This window comes from Apium graveolens, chromosome 3, assembly GCF_009905375.1.
Source record: "Apium graveolens cultivar Ventura chromosome 3, ASM990537v1, whole genome shotgun sequence".
Taxonomy (NCBI): domain Eukaryota; kingdom Viridiplantae; phylum Streptophyta; class Magnoliopsida; order Apiales; family Apiaceae; genus Apium; species Apium graveolens.
Window position 1 is genome coordinate 52,708,241 of NC_133649.1, and position 14,033 is coordinate 52,722,273.

Here is a 14,033-nt window from a genome sequence, read left to right on the forward strand (position 1 = left end):
TTTGTGGGTATTTTGGGCGGTTCGCGCACATCTGGACATTTTGGGCAGTTGAATTTTGAAAAGTGGTGTTTTTTGAGCATTCTTTCTTTTGAGATCTCTCGGAGACGGTATATATTGACTAAATTAACTCAAATATTAGTTTAATGTAATATGCCGAGTCACATTTTAATATATTCAATTTTGAAATTTCCCCCTACTAAACAGAGATGATTTTCATATTTTGTCAAATTTTATACATAAAGTTTGATTTTTTAATGCGTACATCTTTAGATATTACCATCAATTTTAATAACGAAATTATTAATTTAAAATGTTCATCATTATGAATTAAATATTAGCTTAATATAACATGCACTCTCTTTGATTTTTCTATATGTCGTTTGACTTTTCTGCACACATACTTCTAAAAATGTTGATCACATGATTAAAAATAGAATGTTTAAAATTTTATAATTATGATAAAAATATATAATTTAAACTTCAACCCGTTGAAAGAAAAATTTATAAATTATTATTTTAACTATATAGTTAAAGGACTAACAGGTCTACGCATAAAAATCAAACGATATATAATAATAGAGGGAGTATATTTTATTTTCTTCATGTACCTTTCACAAAGAAATAATGAATTCTTAAAAAACGGCATAAAAGATTAAATTTTAAAGTACTTTTGTTATAATATTTTTTGCCGAAACATTAATAGTATGATTTTACATCAAAATTTGAAAGGGAGAAATGTGTTGTCAGGGTCTAGACATAAACACTAAAAAAAACTCACAAATTGTTAATAATTTTCTTTAATTGCAAATAATAGTAGCATAGCATTTAATGACGCTACAATCTGCTAAACATTGTTGAAAATTGCAAGAATTCCAAAAGACGTCCAAATAAAAGGAAATAAAACTCCGACATATTTTAACGACAGAGATACACCTCGTTAATCCCGAAGCTACCATACGAGAATCTCCCTCACTATATACAACTATACATACACAAAAGGTGCAACACAGACTCTTTACATAAAACTTCGACATAGTTAAGGTTGTGAAGCGTCAACATAGTTTTTCTCTGCTTAAATAAGGTTCATCTTTAAATAAGATTTTTGATCTATGTTTAATTACTTTAAAATAGTGCTTATGATTAGTTTAAACTAATGTTAGTGTAATGATGCACTAACAAACTATTGCTATTGTCAGTGAAAGGAGGGGTTAAGGCCAGTAATATTGTTTTCAGGTATGACAATTTTTTTACTGGAGCCACGTGATCAATAATATTTTAGTTTTTTCTGAGTGCTGTTCATATATATCAACTTATAATGACTCGCACCTGTTACTGATTTGAAAGTTTGTATTTACTTAGTTGTTATTTTTTTTATATGGACCTAGTAATCAATTGGATGGTTTTATTGATACAAATTTAAAATTAGTGACGAAGTCAAGTCACTTTTGCAAGGATTGACTCACTTGATATATTTGGACCCTAAGAGTATTGATTTTGGTAATTAACCCTTTTTGCGATTTCTATTTATTTAATAGTTTTTTAGGGAATTGTTGAATTGGGTGCTTTTTGTGTGGTAATGATAAAAGGGTTCTTGGTGTTAACAAGAATCAAATATTGCTTTTATTTAAACAACTTATTTGCTTAGTTTTTTCGGAAATTCAGATATGTAGTTTTTTAAGCAACTTTTTGCTCTCATAAACTTGATTGGGGTTTTAGTATCAAAAGTGACAAGATTTATGATTACTCAATTTAATAGCTCATTGTTAGCTGATATGTTAGTTTTTTTAAAATCGGTTTTGAATATAGGCATCAAACAGTTACGTCGTTCAATAATGCTTATGGTGCCATTTTATATAAGATTTTTTTATAGCTCAATGTGGGAATAGTGAGCTGCTTCTAGTTAGTGGTATTGATGCATAAAAGGTTCTTGTTGTTACCAAGAGTGGAAGATAACGTTTTAATTTTGAGCTTCTTAATGCCAACTTTGCTATGTTTTTCAAATGGTAAGTTGTAGTGATTTAATAACTTTCCGCTTCCTAAACTTGAGTTCGGTTGTGTTTTTGGTGACAAGTGATGTATTATTTTTTAAAACACAATTTTAATAGCTCAATGTTGGTAAATTTGCAAGTCTTGTGCATAAATTCGGGTGATCTAGCATATCACCATAGGCCTTCATTCTGTTTAATTGTTTTGCAAGAATAGCCTTTTATCTGTAGATGGAGGCATTCTTGTGGAAACTTGACATGTCTTCAAGACATTTGGGATAATCTCTCTCTATGTATTCATAGAAATCCTCATGATTTGTTGCTTGAGTTCTTCAATATGTTTTATCTTTGACACTAGGGAGCTTGAATTGCACTTACATTCTTTTTATCCAATTTAAGCTCATCATTGAGGTAGGTTAATATATTTGTATATAAGCACTTGAATAGTTTTCCTAGTTTATATAGAGTTTCACATGTGTTTAAATGAGCATATGCATTGTAGCCTTGTAGCATACTTTGTATCTGCGAGTTTATGTTAAAAATTCTAGGTTCAACTTTGAGCTTATCTTGACACTGCTGCTACTAGATATATTACAGATAAGATCATGCTTCAATTTGTGGGGAAAGATCAGGTTGTAGGAACTTGATTACTTTCGTCTAGTTAAATTTCACAGTATTTAAATCAGTAATTCTGGTGCAGGATATTTGTGCACCACACTGTACTGGAGACACACTAGTCATAATGGGTACCACTTCATAAACTTGCACCTATATTGCTGCCAATAAATTGTATATGCCTACACAATAAGTCCTAGACAGCAGAAACTTACAAGTATATTATGAATTACTTATTGTGATAGTAACCTGTAATCTGAGCGATCTTTGTTGCAATGAACCACTATTATTAAGTACATTTTATAGAGATTACAAGTGCATGGAAACATTGAGTGGTTACTAATTCAAAGGGAATTCTACAATCTTACTACAGAAATAAAATTAACGAAAGGTTCTTCCATAAATATAATATTTGGAGAATTTTTTACGATAAAAAACGTATAACCGTCTGTACCTTTTTTCTTAAAAATAAAATATGCAGTTTTTTTTCAAGCGTTACGGATAATATTCCAGCGAGGTTTTGAAGCATCTGAGGAGATACAGGAGGTCTTTTTTTGAATGAAACAAGATGGAAGAGACTCCGCCATCCTCTAAAACCAGTGACGAAAATCCTTGGCCTGTAACAGAGGATCAATCAAGTTCCCATGATGGTTCTCGCAGATGGCCTGACTGGAATACCGGAAAGTCATTGAAGTGTAAAGATACTTCTGAATGGCCATCTTAGGAATTCTCTCAAGTAAATAAAGATATTCAAAAGGGCGACACCATGGACACAGAATTGCTTGCATCTGCAGATTCTTCATTCCACAAACAGAGGTATGACCTTTGCAGTTCTATGTAAAAAGATCACAATTTGTTGCATTGGTTTGTGATTGTAAGGTTTACATCATTGGTCTGATGATTCATTTTGTTTGGTCAAGTAATTCATTCTTAAACCGCTATGTAGTTAAGAAAAATTCTTTCATGAAAAGACGATTTCTACAAGTATGGTTGTAATTTTTTCTTTCACTTTATTTTACCATCAGGTGAATAATAGGTATAACTATATAAACATGTGCCACTTTGTTGGATTTGGGTAATTATTCTATGAACATATTTAAGCAGACAGACGCATTTAGATAATTAAGAAACAGGACTAGCATTCCTATCCTAAAAGTTTTGTGTGTGTGCGTGTCCTTAGTTTTCCACGTTCCAATTCACTTCGTTATTGTGATTTTGCTTTGGTTTTGTGTGATCATCAGGGGCAGAGGCAGACTCAGGGAAATTAGCAGGGATGGGGGATGTGATGGTAGTGCAAAACGGCATTCTGAAATGAGCAAAGGAAATTCTTTGTAACACCCCCAAATCCGGGTTCGGGGATCCGGGTTGTCACGAGTTCCATTTCCCTTAATAACACCCAATCTTAATAATTAATCAACTACTCGGTACTGTGACCCCACAATAAACACACACACCACAAGTTATAGTCTCAGAGATGAACATCCAAAAATAATCACAAGCCATTTTATTCCACAATTATCTGTCAATACACCTTAAAAGGTTTTCTGAATAAATTTACATTTTTTTGCCATTATTACAATTCATAAATATACATAATCTGGTACATCAAAAGTTGAAAGCCTAACCTATTGGTAGATCCTACCTCAGCTACAGCGACATTAACGCCTATAGGAAACTGCGGAACGTTTCCTATCCGCTCGCGAATTGGGAGTTTGGTCCTGTTCATCTTGTCTATCTGATGTTGTGTGATGAAAGAAGAAAGCAAGGGTGAGCAGCAAGCCCACCAAAATAATATGTATAATGATTAACAATATATGAGCCTTCTCATAGTACTCATGAAAGTCTTGGTCAAAAGAAATGAACCAAGTTTGATATCTTAATGCGATGAAGTCGCAAAATATTCAGTATATATACAAATATACTTTTTAAAATCTTGGAAGTCCTCTTCCATGCATAATACACACAGAGTTCCAGTGTATAACTGTATAAAAATATCGTTGCAAGGTGATCTCATATATCTAACCTTGTCTCAACGTTTTTCTGAAAATCTTTGTCATGCATAAGATGATCATTTACTAGATATAAGTTTAAAAGATGAAGTTACAAGATACTCCAATATACTTATATATTTTTTCCAAATACTACTTGAACTACCACTATTCAAGTTATAATTAGTTTCAAAAGTTCATCACCTAGATGAGACTACAAGACCAGATTTGAATAGATTAAATCTTTAAAATATCATCAAAATAAAATGAAGTTACGAGATACTTCATTTGATGCAAACATTATTTTGAAAACTTGACCCTGCCAACACTCAACAATCGCCCAACCGTAGCCTTTCTATCGAAGTGCTCTGGGCAGTGTTGCAGAAATATCCAATTGGATGATGAACTCATTACGGGAGTTTGCCGCGCTAGGAAGACCACTTACGATGATCAGTCGTAGTAGTGCAACCCCACCATTTTCTAAATGTAGAGGAGAACCTGCCGGATTTACTTGTCAACCGAACACTGAACTCCTAAGAATTGGACCGCCTTAGCGGAACTTCCAGGCCATTTGGGCCAATATAATAAGGCTGGGCCAGCGCTACTCGACCACTTACGCCACTCCTAGTTCAGATGAAATCCATGATTCTGAAACGTAAAGCTCGTCCCCACTTTCCCCAAGTAGAACTTGTTGATACGGCTCCATCAAGAAGTCGTATCTAGTTGGAAAGGAAAACTTACCGATATTTCCCAGGCGATGCCTGTTAATGGATTAACTTGTTCCAAGAATTTTACTTCCCGAATAAAGGGTAAGTAATCAAAAAAATTCTTTTATCAAGACAGCAATCTTGTTGCGAATATAAAACACACCACAGAGCCGGATCCCTCAGGTTTTGAGCGAGTATTTAAATCCCCTTTTAAAAAGGAAGATCTTAAATATATAAAAAAATGAGTTTTGGGATCCGCTCTAATTTTTGAAAGTCATTTTAACGACTCGAAAACACTTTAAAGAGTGTTTGGAATAATGTTGATTTAATAAAGTAAATCAGTCTCAATATAAAAGAAATATCTGAATATTATTATTTAAATAATATTACCATAAAGAATAATTGAGGTAGAAGTTGGAAAACTTACACTTGAAATGAATAGTGAATAATCAAAGATATACTTATACGAAAGTAATATCTTTATTTGAATATCAAAAGTAAGTTTGATTGTCAAACATTATTCTTTAATAAAATAAAGAATATTAATAAATAATAAGCGGAGTCATAATACCTCGAATGAATATTATAAACAATATTCATTAAATAAAATAAAGGAGTCATACATCCTCAAATGAATATCCAATTAATAATCATTAAATAATATAAACTGAGTCATAAGCCCTCAAATGAATATTCGAAATAGTATTCATTAATAAAATAAAGTTATCGAATAACCTTATTCGATTAATAGTTTTGAAAACTATAACCATATATATATAAATATATATATATATATACAAAATCTACTCGGGATCCTCGACTCCCGGTTTTTTTTTTTGAAAATGTTTTCACCTTTGGATCCCTATACTAAGGGTATATGCAAATTACCGCTATTCTCTAGCATAGGTATTATCAACTGAACCAACAGATATATATGGCAAGAATACGAAACAGGCATGCATAGGTACCATATCACATGCTACAATATATCGCAAGAATTGCTAATAACAATCATGCATCTATCACAAGATAATGCATATACATATATACATCACAACAACAGTATAACGAGTAGAAAACTTGCCTGAGCGACTGGGGGTTACAAATGGCTCGGGACGAGTCTGGTAACCTATAAACAACAAGTAAGTTGGAATTAAACCAAAGTCACTTGTAAATCTATACTTTAACCAACTTAGACTCTAACGCTCGTTTTGCGCTTACTAATCTCTTAAGTCACTCGAGTACCCTCGGCTCCACCATTTTTAATAAATTACCCATTACGAGTTTTAAGGCGATTCTTTCGCGAGTACCTTACCAACTGCCTAATCCACTTAACACAATTGTTTCATACTCCAATTAGTCCTTTAAGGTCTTTAACCAAGGTTTCAACGTAAGGCGAGGGGAAATGTTTCGTTTGCGAAACGCCGTTACTTAAAACGGTCGTTTCTCCTAAACCGTACATCGGAATCAAACGAACCACATATCAAAACGAAGCTTGTAACATGTACTATCTAATCATGTCAATGGTCAAAACCTAGCAGGGGGTTCTTGGGTCCTAATGTTATGAACAAAAGCAGTCTAAAGTAAATCGGACATTACGACGGCTATGTTTACGCGATTTCCCAAATTTATAACACTCCAATTCACCACACATCAACCCCAATTCACAACCCAATCAAAAATCCATCCAAACTACACTACAACAGCCCCAATAAATCAATATTACCAATTCATACTTATTTCTCAATTATGAACTAAGAGTTTACTTAAGTTCATTGACTAATAACCAAGATTTCCAACTCCAAAAATATCACAAAATCAACCAATCTCTAAACACACAATAATCATGCCTCTCACCAACTAAACTACTCATAACAAGCTTTAAACATGATTACACATCCATTACACTAACCCATCATCTAAATATTAGGAAATCTAAACAACAAATCTTAAGATTAAGATCATGAAGAGTTATACCTTCCTTGAAGCTTTTAATCCATGAAAGATCCTTGAAATGCCCATGGAAGCCTTAATCTAACCTCCTACAAACTTGCTCTTTCAAAGAAATCAAGAACACAAAAATTAATTTCAAGAAAGTACTATTCACCATCTTCTTCCTTGATTTATAAAAAAAGATTGGCTTGGAATTAGAAGCTTAAACTTATAGGAAGTATGTAACTATCCATGGGGAAGCTTAGATAAATACCTTGTTATATAGTAAGTGGTGGAGCTTGGATCTTCATTTTTTAAGAAAAGGGGCCGAGAGCAAGATGAAGAAAAGAAGTGTTTTGTGATTTGTTTTGATTTGCCTTGGTTGCTTTTGTTTTGTTTTTGGTTAATTACCTTTCTAACCTTGACTTTGTGTGGTTTTAAATCAACCACATCTCCTTCACCTTATGTCATGCTTATGTCATCCTCCTATGTCATCTTCCCACACTTGTCATCTTCTTGTTGGTGTGGTGACATCATCATCACTAACCTCTTTGATTAGCTCTTAATTACTTGGCTAATGACCGCTGATCTGTTATACGGTTCGCTTAACTTTCGTTCTCGTTTATCGTTTGAGGGATCATACCCGGGATCTTATTACTTGGGTTCCCTTAACCTTTCTCAATACATTATATTCCTTTTATGATCCTCTCTTATAATCCTTGAATTTAAATCCTTTTAATCATGTTACCTTACACTCAATTCTTTCCGTATCTAGTGGATTTCCGGGAAAAATCAAAGTGTTCGGAATTGGATTCTGACGATCTTTACATACACTTATATACCATATAGAGTACTAATAAAATCTCAGAATATCCATAACAGAACCCCTACATAGTGTGGCATGAAAAGTTTCCTCATTCAGCAAAAACACTATTCATAAGGGTTTCAAAATTTTCCAAAAATTGGGGTTATTACAGTCTCCCCTCCTTAAAAGGATTCCGTCCCGGAATCAGATAGAAAATGAATAGGGATACTCTCTTAGCATTGCACTTTCTAACTCTCGAGTAAATTTTCCCACATTGTGGTCCTACCACCAAACTCTGCCTAGTTTGATAACCCTTCTCCTAAGCACTTGTTCCTTTTCACTCTATAACCCTTCTTGGTTGCTCCATATAAGTTACATCGGGTTGCATGTCTATGCGCTCATATGCCCCTATTTATCTGGCATCCGAATTACTCTTCCTTAATATTGATACGTGAAACACGTTATGAACTTGCTACAGGTTCGGGGGTAGGGCTAGATCGTATGCTAACTTCCCAATATGTTTTAGTATATCCAAGGGTCCGACAAATTGTGGACTTAACTTTCCTTTCTTTCCGAATCTCATCAATCCTTTCCAAGGGAATACCTATAACAGCACTAGGTCCCCTACTTCCTATTCCTTGTCCTTTCGTATCAAATCAACATACTTCTTATGTCCATCTTGGGCTACTACCAGCCGTCCTCTGATTAGATCTATTATATCCTTGGTCCTTTGGACCACTACCGGCCTGAGCATCTTGCGCTCTGCAACTTCATCCTAACATAAGGGAGATCGACATTGTCTTCCCTCAAGGATCTCATAAGGCGACATCTCGATAATGACATATGATCTATTGTCGTAAGATAACTTAATCCGCGTTAAGTGATCATTCCAAATTCTTTCAAGTCTATTGCACAGACTCTTATTATAGCTTTTAGCATTAAAGCTTTTGCTTCTTAATACCCATTCTTTTCCAGTTCGTAATCGCTACTACCTTCCGTTCCTAATATTACACTGGTTATACTTTTGCCCGTTAGCGTTCTATAACCCTTTTAATAATCGCGTCAACCTTAGTATCACGAATGTGTTTCCATTCCGAATACCACCAAAATTTTACTACTCCTTTTTCAGCTGTTTCTATCTTCGAAAGCTTAATCCTTCATATAGAAGTAAAAGAATTTATTGAGAGATCACTATGATCATGAACACTTGTTATATCGCATAGTTAGTACAGAAGGTGGCCAACCTTTAGTACTTGACAAGCAATTAAACAATAGATGGTATCCTACTAGGCTTCTATCACACAGATAGATAGTCATTCGGCAATACCTCCCCTTCTGGAAGGGTTGTTCTTCTCAGTTTATATGAAATGAAAAGAAGAGAAAAGGACGAATTGAAGAGAATTGTATATACGTAAAAAAAAATTATTGCCATAAAATATCTGCCTTGGAATCTACCTCTGAACTATAGAGGTTTGTCATAGGAGAACAAAACATATATGTATTTATATCAACATCAAGTATTATAGCATCGTATTTCACATGCCTAAATATTTTGCTATTCCGTCCATCATTCTATGGACCCATGCTCTTCCTCGAGCTTATGCACAATCACCTTTGAAACTCCCTCGATATCGAACATCGAACCTGGGATCTCATTCTAGACATCATCGTTACTCGAATTCTATGCTTGCACCGCAACCTTCCTCATATAATAATACGACTCTCTATTGATAAGAAAGAATAAATATTCAGTAGGTAGATACTCTACTTAATTAGTCTATCAATGATAACTTATACACTACCACGACCCGATTAGTGGTACTTAATCTCAACACCCATTCCAATACACTCTCACGGTTGTAATCAGCTCATTACTCGCAGAATCATTGCAGCATTACTATGGTCCACTACTGACCTACTATCGTCATTCACGTTCCATGAAATCTTAATATCTAACCATACGGAGTCCATACATGTCGTATCAAATCCTTCTAAGGAGGTAACATAATCACCATTCATGATTCATGAAGAACACTCCTGATCCTGACATACATACATGACATGAAGCAGATAAAAGTGCAGAAGAGTTTCAATCAAAGCACCGATAGCAGGTTAATACCATTCTCAATCATATGCCTTCACTAGAAGACTTAACTCAAAGGTTTGTTTAGTCCTTTTTGAAATATGGTCCTGGCTTATTCTCAAGATAGTACCTTCTGAGATAGATAGCCCACTCATGGCGATTACACAAATTAAACCTTTACCAACTACTATTACGGTTGGGTATTGCACAGTCATCAGAAAAAATGTCAATCTTCCAAACCATAATACAACCTTCACAGCCTTAACCATCATCACTATATTCTTTTGGCACAAGCGCCTATAATTATCCTCTTTCCTCTAAGGTGTCGGCCACCTCTTTGGCCTTTCCTGATAGTAAAATTTCCTTACCGTCAATGTCATTTTAACCACCTCCAAATAAATTTTCTACCTCATTTCAATCACTGCTTATATGAAGATGTCTTCCTTAAAATCTGATGAGTAAAAAAAAATTTCCATTTTTCCATAAGTTATTTCCTCAGTCTTTAGAGGTTAATCACTGTCACGACTGACTCTCAATCATACTTAGAACATCTTTTATCTTAGGTCCTAATTGCCCTGAACAATTTCGACCTTTACTGGTTCGATCCATACTTTCTCGTGGTTTAACACGTGCCCCACTTGGAATCATTATAATTATGTCATATTTCCTTTATCAACATTTTTATTCTTGAGAATTTCTAATATTTCCTTTCTCCTTGTAAAACCTCTAAGGTTATCCTTCAATCGTTCCTCCTGTATTCCCTAGATACAGGGCACATCGAAATACCCTTTTGTTAATACTAGAACCATTGTCTATATGCGTCTGAAAAATTTCTCCACTGATTCTTAAAGGTTGTTGTTACCTTAACCCTTTCCAAATCATATTGTCAAAACTCATACTATCCCTATTAAGGGTGAAATGCCAACCTTTATGCATTCCCCTAGGATTCATTTTAAGTTACCGATGTTCTATCCTTAATTCCACCTTTAAAAGGTACCTGCATCCTTCCATGGATAAATCAAGTCATATATCCCTGATAAGGGTGTCTTATTCAATCATTCCCACCTCGATAGTATATGCCTAATTTCACAATAACATTTCTATACAAAATGAGGTCAATCAATATGGCCTCCAAAAGATAACAACGGTTATCCGCTTTTCTTGCCTAATTGGGTAACGATAACAAGGATGTTCTGGAAGATATTGGTCATGTTCAACGTGAACTTCTTCTTAATAATTCCTTATTTACTTTTGTTGTTTATCTCAACAGTCATCTCAATGTTGGGATATCTTTCATACCTGACGTCTCCCTTTCTGGGTATCAAGCCACCGGTCTTACACTTCACATTCTTGAAGGTCACTTCCTTCATCCAATTTTCCTAATTTCTTACTTTCTTGTCTCCTCAGTCTATCCGCGTCTCATTATTTATCCTTCGAATTACCTCAAGGTTTCCTCGAATCCTCCCAACTTACAGGAGATAAAATATATGTATCTCTTATGCCTTCAACCAGCAATTTTAACTCATGGTGAATCACCCTCATCCTGACGATTACATACTTTTCTATTTCTATTACTACGAGTCTTTAGGGTTTCCTCATACCCAATTCCTTTATCATTTCTCAAACTCTATTGCCTTTATATTCCTTTCCACTTCAGTTTCTTTTTATTTTCCTTTCTCTTATCATTATTTCATTAACCAACACAACATAAGCATTGATTTCAAACATCCCGTCATTCTGGATTCGTGTCCTCAGAACGAATCTTGATAACTTTTACAACTTAGATTCATAATTCATCATACTCGTCTGCCTTTGTTCTGGCTCTAAAGCTTTTACAATATCTCCATAACCTTGGGAAGTACTTTTCTGAAAACAATTGACTGAACTTTAATTAGTTTATTCTAACCTCTGGATCCGTGCCTTTCTTGGTCTTTCACCAGCGGGTGGCCTCTCTCTTAGGAGGGTAAGTGACAAAAATAGTCTTTTGTGATTCGTTAATCATTTAGAATCTCAAATGATTCCTATATTTCCTTTAGTCAGGCTCTTGCCTCGACTGGGTCAGCTTGTTCCTTGGAACTCTAAGGGCTTAGCGACTTAAAGGTCCTGAAAGAATTTCTCACCGCATTGTTTCCTCAGGGTGGTGGTTGGGGATAATAGTCTAAGTCCTCTTTAGACAGGTCCATGAATTGCCGTATAGGAGTACCGTCTCGGGTCTCCTTTCCTTACTCGAATTTCGGTTTCCTTAGTATGAAATGTTTCATCCTTCTCCCATACTTGGGGTTATCTTATACGTTAAAATCCTCATTTTCCACTTCATTATGTTATGGGCTCCTTATATCTTGATGGCGACCTCCCTGACTATCACGTTCAGGGTTTGCTCTAAATCTTATTCTTCAACTAGCTTTCATCTAAGATTTCATCTTTAAGTTCTTGAACATTTGGAACCCAAATTCTGTAGGAATGCCTCATTATTCCCTTATCATCTTTCTCGGTATTAATCTCTTATCTATTTGTTGGCTTTCTGCCTTTATTCATCACTTTTTCTGGCACAATATGTTCTTTTTCAATAATTCGGGCTGTATTGCAATCTCAAACAGCTTTTCGGTACCGGCTCCGGTTACCTTCACTTCTATTTCCATTTTCTCAAAATCTCTTATAAACTCTCCCAAAGACATTATTATTTTGAGTCTCTCCTTTTTACTAAGGGCATCAGCCACCACATTGGCTTTCCCCGAATGATAAAGAATCTCCCAATCATAATTGTTGATTAGCTCTAACCGCCTTCTCTGACGTATGTTGAGCTCTTTCTGCGTGAAAATGCACTAGAGCACTTATGGCTTGTGTAAATCTCGCACTTCTCTCCATACAAGTAGTGCCTCCAATCTTTAGGGCAAAACTATTGTCACGAGCCCAAGCTCATAGGTGGGGATATCGAATTTTATATTCCCTTAATTGTCTTGACGCGTACGCGATTACCTTGTTGTGCTGTATAAGAAGCACCCTAATTCCTTATGCGAAGCGTCACTACAAATCACAAAATCTCCTTTTCCATCCGGCAACGCCAATCATAGGAGCCGTCACCAACCTTTGCTTCAGTTCTTGAAAGTTGTTCCCTCATTTCTCTGTCCATTCGAACTTCTCAGTCTTATGAGTAAGCCGCGTTAAAGGGGCTACTATCTTTATGAACTTGAACGAACCTCCGGCAGTGACCGGCCAATCCTACCTCTGGTAGTTTCCCTAACCACGGTCATCAATTCCTCAATGGTCCTTTATTCATTCTTGTCAGGATCCTCCATGGGATCCTCCTCAGCAACTATCCCTTCTAGGACAACATCCTCAACCGCTACATCCTCAATATGAACATCATCCGATCCCGCGTTAGGACGCTCTATCGGATCCATAATCTGATCTCCAATTAGTAATAAAACATCATCGCGTTGTTGCTCCTCAACCTCAGGGTTCGGAGTCCCGCTACCATATACGATAACGAACTACGCTTCTATCGCGATATTGATAAGGGTTCCCATAAGGGTTTTAACTGTCAGTACTACGTTAGGTAGCCCGACTATGAACTTGGCAAGAGTTCTTATTATCTTAGTTATTATCTTAACGTCACATCATCTCTGAGGTTTATAACGCTTAGCTCTGATACCATTTCTGTAACACCCCCAAATCCGGGGTCGGGGATCCGGGTTGTCACGAGTTCCATTTCCCTTAATAACACCCAATCTTAATAATTAATCAACTACTCGGTACTGTGACCCCACAATAAACACACACACCACAAGTTATAGTCTTAGAGATTAACATCCAAAAATAATCACAAGCCATTTTATTCCACAATTATCTGTCAATACACCTTAAAAGGTTTTCTGAATAAATTTACATTTCTTTGCCATTATTACAATTCATAAATAT